At 40.5% G+C, this 14,909-nt stretch overlaps 1 protein-coding gene across 2 annotated transcripts in view; it reads left to right on the top strand.

The window, feature by feature from the left end:
• Positions 1-14,909, top strand: part of LOC126337073 (EF-hand domain-containing protein 1-like) — a 196,108-nt gene that overhangs the window by 106,055 nt on the left and 75,144 nt on the right. The window lies entirely within an intron of this gene.

The raw sequence follows: 14,909 nt of genomic DNA, 5'->3' as shown, positions 1-14,909 counted from the left end.
AAATAAAACAACTTTTTTTTCACTTGCTTATGTTAAATCAATACTCCCACTTGATATGGTTTATAAATGGAATAATTGTGCTCTTCTATCTATACTGGTAGCAAATATCACTCACGTATTTCCTAGGGTAGGAAATTGAGCGAAGACAATTGTCATTAAATTTTACAATAATATTTCAGTAGTTTCTTACTTACCAGTTTTGTACAAATAAATTACATTGTCTTTCAAAACTGATGTTTTATAATGCTAATGACTGTCCAGATTAGTGATATATAATCCTAGTGTTTCATCATTATGGCAGTGTGATATGGCTTGCTGTATAGTGGGGTTTCACAGATGTGTATTCCAGTGTTCTACGCATTGATACCAATCAGTCTGTCTGCCTGTCACATACCTTGCCCAAGTATTCAACAGTATCTACCAAATTGTGAAATATTCGTAAATATACAGGAGTACACGATGTAAAATACTACAGTATAGATATTACTTGAGTAAATTTGCTTACTTTAAGTTCTGTTCATTAACCTTAAAAGTAATTTTCATTCTTAATAAGAGGTAGTTCTTGCAACTGTTAGCAGCAGTTGTGTTCCGCCCATTTACAGGTCATACTGAATGATCCCCAAGGAATCTCTGGGAACCTTGTCAATTTCAGTAGTACATTTGCTTGGATATTTAGGTCTCAACACAAGAAGACATATATTACTCTCCAGCAGGGTACGAAAGTTCCAGAATATTTGTTATATAGAGACAAGAAAGAGCTTTTGAGATGGCCTCCACCCATAAATCTCTGGGAGAATTAAACTTCAGTAAGGCTGTTGCAGTTGCAGAATAAACACAAAAATAAAGAAAGATAAATTGCAAAAGGAGAAGGAAGTACATATTGAAGAAAGTTTGTGATAAGCTAAAGAAAACTACTATCTTCAGTTCAGCCTTTTCATTTCTGATTTATAAGGTGCATGCTACCATTTTGTTACTCTGTACAAGAAAGTGAAGCATAGATTTGTAGTCCAATCTCTTTACATACATATCACAGAATTTCTCTTGCTGAGTCACAGATAAGCACAACAAAAAGACTGTCAGAAAGTGAGCTTTCAGGCAACAAGGCCTTCATCAGAAACAGACAACACACACAAACACACTCATGCAAATGCAACTCACACATACACATGACCACAGTCTCTGGCTGCTGATGAGACTGGCCTCAGCAGCCAGTAATTGTGGTCGTGTGTGTGTGTGTGTGTGTGTGTGTGTGTGTGTGTGTGTGTTCCTGACAGAGCTCACTTTCTGACAGTCTTTTTGTTGTGCCTATCTGTGACTCAGCATCTCTGCTATACGTACAGTGTACTATATGTACAGTGTAGCAACTATCCTTTTCATAAAATTGTTACATTCCATTCTGGAATTTCCAGTATTTCTCTAAATATTTTCATAATTCCAAGCTTATATTGGCCATTGGCCTTTACAAATGTGTGCTTGTGTTTGTGTATGTGCGGATGGATATGTGTGTGTGTGCGAGTGTATACCTGTCCTTTTTTTCCCCCTAAGGTAAGTCTTTCCACTCCCGGGATTGGAATGACTTCTTATCCTCTCCCGTAAAATTCACATCCTTTCATCTTTCCCTCTCCTTCCCTCTTTCCTGATGAAGCAACCATTGGATGCAAAAGCTTGAATTTTGTGTGTATGTTTGTGTTTGTTTGTGTGTCTATCGACATGCCAGCACTTTTGTTTGGTAAGTCACATCATCTTTGTTTTTAGATATATTTTTCCCTCGTGGAATGTTTCCCTCTGTTATATTCATATTGTTAATAGAATAAAATAGAAAGAAACTTCCACATGGGAAAAATATATTAAAAACAAAGATTCCAAGACTTACCAAGCGGGAAAGCGCCGGCAGACAGGCACATGAACAAAACACACAAACACACACACAGAATTACGAGCTTTCGCAACTGGCAGTTGCTTCGTCAGGAAAGAGAGAAGGAGAGGGAAAAATGAAAGGATGTGGGTTTTAAGGGAGAGGGTAAGGAGTCATTCCAATCCCGGAAGCGGAAAGACTTCCCTTAGGGGAAAAAAAGGACAGGTGTACACTCGCACACACACACACACACACACACACACACACACACACACATATCCATCCGCACATCCACAGACACAAGCAGACATATTTAAAGGCAAAGAGTAAGGGCAGAGATGTCAGTCGAGGCGGAAGTACAGAGGCAAAGAAGTTGTTGAAAGACAGGTGAGGTATGAGCGGCGGCAACTTGAAATTAGCAGAGGTTGAGGCCTGGCGGATATCGAGAAGAGAGGATATACTGAAGGGCGAGTTCCCATCTCCGGAGTTCGGATAGGTTGGTGTTGGTGGGAAGTATCCAGATAACTCGGGCGGTGTAACACTGTGCCAAGATGTGCTGGCCGTGCATCAAGGCATGTTTAGCCACAGGGTGATCCTCATTACCAACAAACAGTGTCTTCCTGTGTCCATTCATGCGAATGGACAGTTTGTTGCTGGTCATTCCCACATAGAAAGCGTCACAGTGCAGGCAGGTCAGTTGGTAAATCACGTGGGTGCTTTCACATGTGGCTCTCCCTTTGATCGTGTACACCTTCCGGGTTACAGGACTGGAGTAGGTGGTGGTGGGAGGGTGCATAGGAAAGGTTTTACACCGGGGGCGGTTGCAAGGGTAGGAGCCAGAGGGTAGGGAAGGTGGTTTGGGGATTTCATAGGGATGAACCAAGAGGTTACGAAGGTTACGTGGACGGCGGAAAGACACTCTTGGTGGAGTGGGGAGGATTTCATGAAGGATGGATCTCATTTCGGGGCAGGATTTTAGGAAGTCGTATCCCTGCTGGAGAGCCACATTCAAGGTCTGATCCAGTCCCGGGAAGTATTCTGTCACAAGTGGGGCACTTTTGGGGTTCTTCTGTGGGAGGTTCTGGGTTTGAGGGGATGAACTTTCCAGTCAATTTACCATCCAGATTAACAGTTGGCATAATTATATATGAAAGGATTGATGTGCTGATGTTAGTTGATCTTGCCAGGCACTTCAGTCCAGAACTGCGGTGCTGCTATGGTCGCAGGTTCGTATCCTGCCTCAGCCATGGATGTGCATGATTCCTTAGGTTAGTTAGGTTTAAGTAGTTCTAAGTCTAGGGAACTGATGACCTCAGATGTTAAGTCCCATAGTACTCAGAGCCATTAGTTGATCTTGATACAACTTTCTTGGTACCGGTACCTCTAATTTCCACGGTTCCTTCATATGCACTTCCTCATCAAATCCTGATTGTCGGCACTGAAAACAAATTCCTCACTGAATGACTGGATAAATTTGTTTACCTAACTTAAAAATTTTCAGGTTGATTCCACAGTTTGCCATGCATTATCAAGTTGACATTTTGAAATTTCATTATCTTATGTCTTCCAATTCTGTATCAATGTTTGAAGTTACGCACCAATCCACTGCCTCTCTTGAAATCACTGTAACCTATTTCATGTGCAGTTTGACATAAACAATGTAGCAGGTCACTATCAGGCATATCCTGTAAATTGTTTTGAGCATCCTTGAAACATGCAAATACCAGTTTTTATAATAAGTGCACCTAGTCCTCCCTTGAATACCATAGTTTGTCTATTTTTTTCTTTTTTTTCTTTTTTACTATGCTGTGGATGATCTTGCATGTACATAATTATGTTTAGTATCTGCTTCTTGACCAACAATTGGTCTTTACTGTTTTTCACTGGAGACAGGATTCGTGGCTGTATGTCCAACAAGACTGGCAAACTACATGGCTGAACACCTGTTTCAATACGTCATTTCCCTCAATCACTTCAGGCAAATGCTGGGATAGTTCCTTTGAAAGGGCACAGCTGATTCCTTCTCCATCCTTCCATAACCCAATGGGACTGATGGCCTCACTGTTTGGTCCTTTCTCCTAAATCAACCAACCAACCAACTGTTTCCATATCACTTTCACTTATTAAGCAGGTATCATCATCATTATACTCCTCGTATACATTTCTGCATAGTCAAGCATGTATGACACCACACTTTCCACTGACTCATCTTGCAGGAATGCTAATATCTCATCTGCCACTTCTTTGTCACTCTGCAAAATTCTTTGGATTACTTTCTGAAGAAATGTCAGCTTCAGCAACTATTGTTGTTGGTATACTGCATTGTTTGCTTTGTTTATCATTGCCATTGCTCCACTTTGTATCAACACCTCTAGCAAGGCATCACTGCTGTGAGTTATTCATTGACTAAGCAGTTTAACTATGCTTCTTAGCCTCATGCTGTCCTCACCATTGGATACCTGCAGTGCCACCTCCAGTTGCCATTAGCAACCAATATTGTGGCTGCGTCTTACACAACATGTGGGGCATTGAAGGCCGTAAACATCATTGGCCTTTTATAACCTCGCACTTAAGGTGTTCCATGTCAGATATTTTTCCTGTCAGGGTGTGTTTAAGATTCACTTCCCAGACAACTGGCACAATTCAAGACAGATTTTTCACTACCGTAGTGTCATTTTAACAGATCTGTATCTACACTGCACTCTGAAAGCTATGGTAGAGTGTTGTGTCAAGTGTAGTACTCCTCTGAATAAACCTGCGTAAACCTTTTAATTTTACTAACATACTAATTATGCAAGATATGCAAGATTATGCCGCACATTGTGCACACAGTCTTTCTAATCATTCCTCACACTGAAATTTTTTCAATGTTGCTGCAACACACTCACACTGATTAGACAAACTAATGAGGAATCATTCAGCTCTACTTTGAATTTTATCTATCTCTTCTGGTAATTATTTTTGCTATGGACCCAATACTGAGGAAAATATGGTGGCTAGGGCACTGTTCTTAATGCTAGTAGCCATCAGGGACAGCAGTCACACATAAGAAAAATGCAAGAGGGTTTTGGGAACCAACAACCACATCACTTTCTGAAACTGCCCAATTCCAAATTGTTGCTAAGGGTATGACCATAAGTTGAAATTCTGCTCTGGGGTAGCTTGATTGTATGTTCCGAAAAGTCAACCCTGAAGTGAACATTCTTTGTTGATGTCAACACCTGGGAAGGACATATGCTGCAGTACCAGAGCCCTCATTCTCTGTAACACCAAGTATCATGTTTGCAGCAGCTGGGGGATGCGGGGGAAAAATGTGAGACAACAATCCAGCATTCCAACTCCTTGGCTGTTAATATGAGGACACCATTGGTGACAATGAGCTGGTGTAGAAGAATGTCCAAAAGACTGGACCTATGCCTTTAGGCAAGTACTCAGTAAATGTCAATGTACTGTGATCATAACCCTACAAAGTAGCAGATAGCAACCCACTAATGTACAGTAGCTACTTCATGTGTTACAGGTTATCATCCAATGCAAGGTAAAACACTTCATACTGGCAAACTGTGTTGGGATGACAGAGCAAGTGGAAATAATCATTAACATGTCGAGTGGCAGAATTTCATAGTTATAATCAATTAGGAACATGACCCACCTCTGCAGCTGATGTACCATTTTTGGAGGCAGCTTAGAGTGGGGATCAAATCTTGAGATCAGTGGAACTTAGTTCTGTACAAATAGACATGAAATTTCTAAACACCATAAATTATTATGATAGTCTCTTTTCTTTATCTTTATCTGCCAATAATTTCTTAACATCATAAATTATTATGATAGTCTCTTTTCTTTATCTGCCAATAATTTAGCTTGAATTCTGTTAGCATCTTGAACATGAACTCAGTGGGCTATTCAGTGTCATCAGAATGTTTATGCAAGAGCACTGCACCAATACCGTATTGGAAAGCATCCATCATAAGCATAAGGTGCTTCTCGGGTATATACGTTGGTTAATACACTGACCAAAAAAAGATCAGAATACCAACAAATAATTAATGTAGATTAACGAAATTTCAGAAATATACATGTCTGGGTAACATAACACTGACCAGCATGAAAAATGCAACACTTCAGTTTCTTCCAAAAACTGAAATTTATTTTAAATTTGTGACACTTTTATGACACTAATCCACTATATTATGATGGAGTATTGTGATAGATCTCATCTAAGTGTCCAACTATGAAAAACAAAAGATGATTGTAAATGAATTTAACAAATTAAACCAGAGATGCACACTTTGAGGAAATTTGTTAGCTCATACAGGTAATGCGTGCCTGTTTTGATGTTATACACTTCACACTTTACTTCACAGATCTCAGAGATGATCGCAGAGACCTCTGTTTGCATCTTCAAAAGTGTGTGTTGCCATCTTTGTAGCAATGATGGCATTCCACCTCTCAGGCATGCTCCGGATTATTGGGGTAATGTCCTGTTGATGAATCATATCCTATTCTTCTAGGAGGGCATCCTGTAAGTCCTCTAGGATCTCTGGATAGTGCTGACAGGCTCTTCTTTCCAGCTGGTCCCACACATGCTCAATATGATTGAAATCATGGCTTCAAATAGACTAACCCATAGCTTGAATCCCTGTTTCATCCAAGAACTCTTGCGTAATTCTCGCAACATGTGGACATGCATTGTCATGCATTAGTGAAAATCATCACCAGTAAATGGAGCAAAAGGCACCACATGCTTCAGTAAGATTTCCTCCACATACCGATGTGTGGTAAGTCTCTGATGCTCTACGAAGAGCAAATCTGTCCTTGCAGCTATATTGCTTCCTGCCCCACAGAACCACCCTGAAAAGTCATCCTAGATGAGAATGTGTAAAGGGAATACCTTTCTGCTGGCCTTCTCCAGACCCTCTCTCCTCTCTCTTCCTGCAGGTGACTGGAGGCCAAATCATGACTCATTGGTGAACAACACTTGTTCCCATTGTAGTACTGTCCAGCCAAGATGTTCCCTAGCAAAACACAGTTTAGTTGTGTAATGCTCTCTGATGAGTTCCAGATCTGTAGAAGATCTTCTGGACTGAAGAGTGGCTTCTTTCAGTCTTCTTCAAATGGACAGTTGCGGAGAACTTGAAATTGTAAGAAGCAGTCATTTCACTCCGATATTGCTCTTCTTGGGCCTGTCCCTGGCCTCCTTGCAAAGCCTCCAGTGTTCCTGTACCTTTTTTTTTGTTCTGTAAATCATGGAAAGTGTAGTTCTCAACACTTCTGCAATGTTGCTGTGTCCATCTTCCATCAAAGCAACAGATTTTGCTACTAGTTCAGGGCTTAATGGCATGTTTACTCCAGGAAGCTGATTATGACAATCACAGAAAGATTTCACAAACACGTTTTTTTGAAAGAGAAACAATTCAGGGTACAAAATAAGTGCTACAAGAGCAGGAAAACATAATACTCACATTCACTGCTGTGTGAGGGGAAACAGTAATTGAGGCAAGGGCAACAAAGAATCAACAATTTATTGTTTGCTCACAAAGCAATTCCAGTAACATACGCCACCACAAAAAATTGGTTGAAGTGCTTCACTTTCATTAAATAGGTAATTACACAATGATTAGATGTGATTTATTGGATGTTCCATTTTTTGTGCCAGTCAGTGTGTTTAAGTGTTTGACATTGCAAGATCACAGGTTAATGTAAGTCTAAGATAAGCCATTGCAAATGTGAAATGCTGTTACAACAATAACCAGTGTAACCACCAGAATGTTAAATGCAAGGAACCAAACATGCATGGATTTTGTTGTACAGATATCAGGTGTCAGTTTGTGTAATGGAGTTATATGCCTGTTGCACTTGGTCGGGCAGTACAGGGACGGTTAATGCTGTTTGGGGATGATGATAGAGTTGTCATCCGATGATGTACCATATGTGCTGATTTGGAGACAGATCTGGTGATCCAGCAGCCCAAGGCAACATTTCAACACTCTGTAGTGCATGTTGAGTTAAACCATGGTATGCGGGTGAGTGTTATCCTGTTGGAAAACAATCCCTGGAATGCTATTCATGAATGGTAGCACAACAGGTAAAATCACCAGGCTGATGTGCAAATTTGCAGTCAGGGTGTGTGAGATAATCATGAGAATGCTCCTGGTGTCATACAAAATTGTAATCCAGACCCTAACTCCAGGTATATGCCCAGTGTGTGTAACATGCAGCTAGTTTGAATGCAGGCACTCAACTGTATTTCTCTCAACCAACGCATGACTATCACTGGCACTGAGGCCGAACCAGCTGTCATCAGAGAAGAAAACAGACCTCCACACTACCCTCCAATGAGCTCTCGCTTGACACTGCTGAAATCACGAATGACAGTGGTTTGGGGTCAATGGAATGCGTGCTGCAGAACATCTGGCTTGGAGCTGTCCTTACAGTAACCATTTTGTAACTATTCATTGTGCCACTGTTGTGAGAGCTACTATTCAGATTGCTGCTGCAGATGCAGTATGATGTACCAAAGCCATAAGCAGAACGTGATTGTCTACCCTTTTACCATCACATGGCCATCTGGAGCCCAGTCTCCTTGCAACCATGTGTTCTCGTGACCACCATTGCCAACAATCACATACTGTGTCTACGTTCCTACCAAGTCTTTCTGCAGTATCACAGAGGGAACATCCAGCTTCTCATTGCCCTATCACATGACCATGTTCAAACACAGTGAGGCATTGATAATTGCATCTTTGTTGCCCTACAGGCACTCTTGACTAAAATAACTCACCATTTCCAGTCTCAAAGGTAACTAATGCGCATGAGAGCTACAGCATGTATTTAAAGCAAACTTGATTTGCATTCTCATAATAGCACTGCTAGTGCCACCTTGATGAGAAATTCAAAGATATAGTAGCAACAGCAATTGAGAAATTCATACCTCATAAATTGGTAAGAGATGGCACTGATCCCCCATGGTACACAAAACAGGTCCGAACGCTGTTGCAGAGGCAACGAAGAAAGCATGCAAAGTTCAGAAGAACACGAAATCCCAAAGATTGGCTAAAATTTACACACACGCGAAATTTGGCACAGACTTCAATGCGAGATGCCTTTAATAGGTTCCACAACGAAACATTGTCTTGAAATTTGGTTGAAAATCCGAAGAAATTCTGGTCGTATGTAAAGTACACAAGCGGCAAGACGCAGTCAATACCTTCACTGCGCAATGCTGATGGTACTGTTACCGACAACTGTGCCCCTAAAGCGGAGTTATTGAATGCAGTTTTCCGGAATTCCTTCACCAGGGAAGATGAATGGAATATTCCAGAATTTGAAACACGAACAGCTGCTAGCATGAGTTTCTTAGAAGTAGATACCTTAGGGGTTGCGAAGCAACTCAAATTGCTTGATACGGGCAAGTCTTCAGGTCCAGATTGTATACCGATTAGGTTCCTTTCAGATTATGCTGATACAATAGCTCCCTACTTAGCAATCATACACAACTGCTTGCTCACCGATAGATCCATACCTACAGATTGGAGAATTGCGCAGGTTGCACCAGTGTTTCAGAAGGGTAGTAGGAGCAATCCATTGAACTACAGACCTATATCATTGACGTCGGTTTGCAGTAGGGTTTTGGAGCATATACTGTATTCAAACATTATGAATCACCTCGAAGGGAACGATATATTGATACGTAATCAGCATGGTTGCAGAAAACATCGTTCTTGTGCAACACAGCTAGCTCTTTATTCGCACGAAGTAATGGCCGCTATCGACAGGGGATCTCAAGTTGAATCCATATTTCTAGATTTCCGGAAAGCTTTTGACACCGTTTCTCACAAGCGACTTCTAATCAAGCTGCGGGCCTATGGGGTATTGTCTCAGCTGTGCGACTGGATTCTGTCAGGAAGGTCGCAGTTCATAGTAATAGGCGGCAAATCATCGAGTAAAACTGAAGTGATATAAGGTGTTCCCCAGGGAAGCGTCCTGGGACCTCTACTATTCCTGATCTATATAAATGACCTGGGTGACAATCTGAGCAGTTCTCTTAGGTTGTTCGCAGATGATGCTGTAATTTACCGTCTAGTGAGGTCATCCGAAGACCAGTATCAGTTGCAAAGCGATTTAGAAAAGATTGCTGTACGGTGTGGCAGGTTGCAGTTGACACTAAATAACGAAAATGTGAGGCAATCCAAATGAGTTCCAAAAGAAATCCGTTGGAATTTCTATTACTCGATAAATAGTACAATTCTCAAGGCTGTCAATTCAACTAAGTACCTGGGTGTTATAAATTATGAACAACTTCAGTTGGAAAGACCACATAGATAATATTGTGGGGAATGTGAGCCAAAAATTGTGTTTCATTGGCAGGACACTTAGAAGATGAAACAAGTCCACTAAAGAGACAGCTTACACTACACTCGTTCGTCCTCTGTTAGAATATTGCTGCGCGGTGTGGGATCCTTACCAGGTGGGATTGACGGAGGACATCGAAAGGGTGCAAAAAAGGGCAGCTCATTTTGTATTATCACGTAATAGGGAAGAGAGTGTGGCAGATACGATACGCAAATTGGGATGGAAGTCATTAAAGCAAAGATGTTTTTCGTCGCGGCGAAATCTATTTACGAAATTTCAGTCACCAACTTTCTGTTCCGAATGCAAAAATATTTTGTTGAGCCCAACCTACATAGGTAGGAATGATTATCAAAATAAAATACGAGAAATCAGAGCTCGAACAAAAAGGCTTAGGTGTTCGTTTTTCCTGTGCACTGTTCGGGAGTGGAATGGTAGAGAGATAGTATGATTGTGGTTCAAAGAACCCTCTGCCAGGCACTTAAATGTGAGTTGCACAGTAGTCATGTAGATGTATATGTAGAATGGTGTGAAATCTTAATAGATATCGTCTTTCAAATGTGGAAACATGCCTAACAACTTTCATTTATGTATTACAACTTCTTCTTGATGTTATGATTTTTTCCATCAGTGTATATGCCCAAGATATGTGATGCTTGGCTCAAAGAAGAAGATGAATTTGTTCAGACAGCAATGCAACAATTCAGATATTTGTTGAAAGCTCTGGAAATGTTGCTTCCCCATTATGAATACACCATCAAGATAGTTTGTGCCATTTTGGAGTATCTCATATAAACTGTTAAAATTGTGGGAGCCCTTGTGATGCCAAACATTAGCCTATTACAACAATAGACACCAAATGATATATTTAACACCAAACTTTGTTGCATTTCAACACTGACTGGTAACTGCGTGTAGGTTGATTTTAAATTAGGAATAGCCCCCAACCAGCTTTGCTAACAATTCTTCTGGTCTAAGAATAGGTTGGTTGACATATAAATAAGTTTCCACTGTAGCCAACACATTCTAATTGAGCCATTATGCTTTTCTGTGATGACCATAGAGATCTCCCAATGACTGGAGGACACCAGAGTGATCATCTTCATACTTTTCTATCCTTCTGCCTCAATTTTCACTAATTTGTGCATGGTGTACCCTGCATGATTACGATTCGCCTAACTGTTTCAGTGACATATGTCACTTTCCTTTGGCAGGTACCACAGTCATACAAAGTTTGTGGAATGACAGAATTGTCCTTCTTTGACTGTAATTATTAATTGTCTTCACAACTGGCCAATTTCAACTGTTATACCATTATCAAATAACGTTTTACAAGTGCAAACGCAAGCACCACATAAGGCAGGTTATGTAAAACTTATGCTAATCCTGTTGTATGGATGATTACTAATTTTCAGTCTTTCACTGCTAGTCATATGCTGCAGGCTGTATAGTTTTGTAGCTCATGTTTGTGTATGTCAGTTTCCACTTAATATAGGTATGCAATCAAAATTGACCAATAGTGGAAGTAAATAATAATTATGTCAAAATTCGACAGTGAAGTAATTTTACAAAAGATATATGTGCACAATCCAATGCTGGTTCAAATAATTGCTTGTAATGTATACATGAATATCCCAGCTTATTAAATGCAATTGCCTTTGACACCTAATCTAAATGATATTGGATTTGAAAACCAATAAGCATGAATGTATCAAGCCTAAAAATATGTGTAGCTTCTTTAGAATTTACTAGAGGATAAGCTATTTGTTATGCTGCCTTTTTGTTTTAGGGATGAATGATGAGCTGACTATTTTTTCTCGTTGTCACCCGCTTGATGGTGAGCAGTGGAAAGGCAGCTTGCACTTTTGTCAGTTGTCAGGTGAAGCAACAGGCGACCTTGTAGGCAAAATGGGTGACATTTTGAAATGAGTAGTAACATTGTTTCTGTCTGGTACTGCAGTCTGGACAAGATTTTCTTGGACTGTCATTCTTGGGTCTTGTAGATAATATCACAGGAGAGCAAAATTTGTAAGCATCCTCTTATTGTCTATGGGGCTAACAGCAGATTACACACCGAAGTTTTGCACTTCTACTGACTCTGTGAAGGTTGGATCATTCGCCACTGAAATTACTACTGTACACTGCATTGCCAGAAAACCACAGAACAGTGATGATTGATTGACATTAGTTCACTGATGAAAACTACAATGACTGTCAGAGTATCTTGCTATGTGCAGGTGGCCAGCCAGGTTGGTTTGTCAGGAGGGGGGAAGGGGGAGGAGGAGCAGCAGTACCAGTTTTTATTTTATTGTTACTAACTGCATGGAATTCTTATCTTGCAAATTATTGTTTCCATATGAAGCTAAAACACATGTCTACAAAATAGATAGCAATATTTTATCAAGTTTGCAAATTAATAACAGTCTTGATAGTGTCCAAAAATACAAACCAAATGAATAAAATGTGAATTCAGTAAAAACAGCTGCTATAACCAGCATTCTGCTCAGAGAGATTGAGTAAGCAACAATAGATAGAATACACTAGAACAATGGGAAAAAGTATCCAATAACGTATCCAATAACTTGGTGGGAAAACTGAAGTATAACATTGACACAATAATGAGAGTTATAGTAGGAACTTAGTACTGACTAATGAGTCCCAAAGCAACTGTGAATTATCAACACCAGCAATGAGAGTAGATGAAGTGAACAGTGAATATGTGTGAAGTTAGCTAGTTGCATGATGAAGCTGTTCATGTTGGACTTTTGTCTGTGTTGATTACCATTGATGGTCAGTAGTGTGGAACAAGTGATTGGCTTGTCAACTACTACAGTCTATGTTTTCCCTTCATTTAGAATGCAGGGATTCTGTTTACCTGAAACATATCCATAGTTATACATAAAATGATAAATTAATTGAATAATTTTATTTTTTTACACAGAGAGACATGGTGGAGTAAGAATTCCTATTTCTTTTAACGGCTTAAGCACGGAAAGCTCACTGTTAGGCTTCATAAATTTTCTTTCTTTCTTCCAGTTTCCTTTTTTTTTAACAACCTATATGTGTATACAATGGAAAATCCAGGATGCAATAATAATAATATGGAAAGGTTAGATCACTAGGCACCACATCACAATGAAAAAGAATGCTAGAAATATTTAGCTTTTATACAAAGTCCTACAGAAATAGAAAACTCATACATATCCAACTCAAGCACAACTCATACACACATGGTCATTGTAATCTCCATCTAGAGGCAACAGTGGCAATGTATGTGCGAGTTGTGCTTGTGTGAATGTGTGCAACATTTCTACTTCTGAAGCAGGACTTTATCTGAAAGCTGTACATTTATAGGATTATTTTTAATCGTAATGTTTATGATTCAATCCTCCTCTATGTGATGACAATCAGTCTATCCTTTCCATATTGTCGTTCGCGTGCACTTATAGGGTTGTCAGAAACAGTCTGAAAATCTCTTAAGGGTGTTGCAGCAGAAACTGTGCTGAGAAATAATTGTGCCATTTCCAAGCTATTTCACAATGAAGTTAGCCAATCAGCTTGAGACACATGCAATTTCAAGCAGTTGCACTTATTGAAATATGGTAATGCACTAACATCTGTGGGTCCATGACTTACCACCTGTTGAAATATTCATCACCAGTTAAAATGTGTGTTTTTCATAAGTTATAAATTTAATCTAGGTGAGAAAAAGTTACTTTTGTTTGGTTTGAAGAAACAAAACTAAGAACTTCTTTTTTTTAACGATATTTGAAAGCCAAGTGACAGTACAGAAATGCTTAGAGAATTGTTATAGTATCTCTGTTTATTATTTGAGTTATTGGTAACTGGAAATATTACTATGGCAACTGGTTGGGTTACTTTATATACACTCCTGGAAATTGAAATAAGAACACCGTGAATTCATTGTTCCAGGAAGGGGAAACTTTATTGACACATTCCTGGGGTCAGATACATCACATGATCACACTGACAGAACCACAGGCACATAGACACAGGCAACAGAGCATGCACAATGTCAGCACTAGTACAGTGTATATCCACCTTTCGCAGCAATGCAGGCTGCTATTCTCCCATGGAGACGATCATAGAGATGCTGGATGTAGTCCTGTGGAACGGCTTGCCATGCCATTTCCACCTGGCGCCTCAGTTGGACCAGCGTTCGTGCTGGACGTGCAGACCGCGTGAGACGACGCTTCATCCAGTCCCAAACATGCTCAATGGCGGACAGATCCGGAGATCTTGCTGGCCAGGGTAGTTGACTTACACCTTCTAGAGCACGTTGGGTGGCACGGGATACATGCGGATGTACATTGTCCTGTTGGAACAGCAAGTTCCCTTGCCGGTCTAGGAATGGTAGAACGATGGGTTCGATGACGGTTTGGATGTACCGTGCACTATTCAGTGTCCCCTCGACGATCACCAGATGTGTACGGCCAGTGTAGGAGATCGATCCCCACACCATGATGCCAGGTGTTGGCCCTGTGTGCCTCGGTCGTATACAGTCCTGATTGTCGCGCTCATCTGCACGGCGCCAAACACGCATACGACCATCATTGGCACCAAGGCAGAAGCGACTCTCATCGCTGAAGATGACACATCTCCATTCGTCCCTCCATTCATGCCTGTCGCGACACCACTGGAGGCGGGCTGCACGATGTTGGGGCGTGAGCGGAAGACGGCC

This window comes from Schistocerca gregaria, chromosome 2 (genome assembly GCF_023897955.1).
Source record: "Schistocerca gregaria isolate iqSchGreg1 chromosome 2, iqSchGreg1.2, whole genome shotgun sequence".
NCBI lineage: Eukaryota > Metazoa > Arthropoda > Insecta > Orthoptera > Acrididae > Schistocerca > Schistocerca gregaria.
The sequence above is the reverse complement of the archived record's forward strand: the minus strand, read 5'-3'. Positions and strand labels throughout refer to the sequence as shown.